At 47.2% G+C, this 1,300-nt stretch overlaps 1 non-coding gene across 1 annotated transcript; it reads right to left on the bottom strand.

The window, feature by feature from the left end:
* Window positions 1-921: 921 nt before the first annotated feature.
* On the bottom strand, window positions 922-1,017 carry LOC115067405. The gene has a single exon (XR_003846820.1). It is a non-coding gene; the product is annotated as a small nucleolar RNA SNORA14 (small nucleolar RNA).
* Between the last annotated feature and the right edge of the window lie 283 nt (window positions 1,018-1,300).

The raw sequence follows: 1,300 nt of genomic DNA, 5'->3' as shown, positions 1-1,300 counted from the left end.
AGTGTTATGCCTGCATGTAAGTAAGTGCACCCGTGTCGTGCAATGCCGGCAGAGGTCAGAAGAGGCTATTGGATCCCTTGGAACTGGAGTTACAGACAGTTGTTAGCTGCCATGTGGGTGCTGGGATTCAAACCTGGGTCTTCTGCAAGAACAGTCAGTGTTCTTAACTGCTGAGCCATCTCTCCAGCCCCCATGTTAAGAATTTTTTAAATCATTTAAGCAGAAGGCCAAACGTGGTAGTGCACGCCTTTAATCCCAGCACTCGGGAGGCAGAGGCAGGCGAATCTCTGTGCATGGGAAGCCAGCCTGGTCTCCATTGTGAATCCAGGACAGCTGTGGCTACAGGGAGACCCTGTCTCAAAAAGACTCCCCTCCAAAAAATCATTTAAACAGAGATTTTATTATGTTGCTAACTGGTTCATTCCACATCATCATCAGCCAAGCTCTGAGCACTTAGAATTCTCTGACTGATGGTTGGAAGCTTTTCAGAAGCATCTGGAACACTGGCGGTGGAAGAGGCTGCTGTAGTACTTGCAGCAGCTGCTGAGGCTGTCCACACACAGCACTTGCATCGTCAGGGGGTCTACACCTTCCCCATATTCACCTTGCGCTGGTAACTCCTCACCAACCTGTATTTCTTCCAGAAAGACCTTCTGAACAGCTTCAGTATCTTTAAGATGAGATAACTTGGAAAGTCCAGCTCTCTCCTTGGCAAGTTTCTGCTTCTTTCTTCCAAGGCCACTAGGAAGTGATGGAACATCTACTCCAGCAGTCAACTTGAGAGCACCTGTCTTCAAGCATTCTATTTTGCTCCATCTCCAAGTGTCAAGACATGGCATTCAGTTGAAAGGCACTTGAAGTTTAAGGGCAGCCCATGCTGGTTAAGGGGTGCCACGATTTCCCTCCAATGAATCACCTAAAAGATGTCGCAGGTACGAAATAAGGCTGAGCCATGCGAGGCGCAGCCCTTTGGACTCCCTGCAGTCTCTCCAGCATTCACGCATATCTTGGAGGCACCTTTTTTTTTTTTTTTTAGTTTTTTATTTTTGGTCTTTTTGAGACAGGGTCTCCTTGCAGCCCCAGCTGTCCTGGAACTCACTATGTAGACCAGGCTGGCCTCGAACTCACAAAGATCCACCTGCCTCTGCCTCCCAGGTGCTGGGATTAAAGACATGCGCCACCACATCTGGCTTTTTTTTTTCAGTTTTTAATTAATTTAATTTTTATTTTATGTGTAAGAGTGTCGACTACACGCATGTAGGTACATCATATGCATGCAATGCCTGGAGAGTCCAGAAGA

Source organism: Nannospalax galili, unplaced genomic scaffold, assembly GCF_000622305.1.
Source record: "Nannospalax galili isolate Female #2095 unplaced genomic scaffold, S.galili_v1.0 scaffold445, whole genome shotgun sequence".
NCBI lineage: Eukaryota > Metazoa > Chordata > Mammalia > Rodentia > Spalacidae > Nannospalax > Nannospalax galili.
The sequence above is the reverse complement of the archived record's forward strand: the minus strand, read 5'-3'. Positions and strand labels throughout refer to the sequence as shown.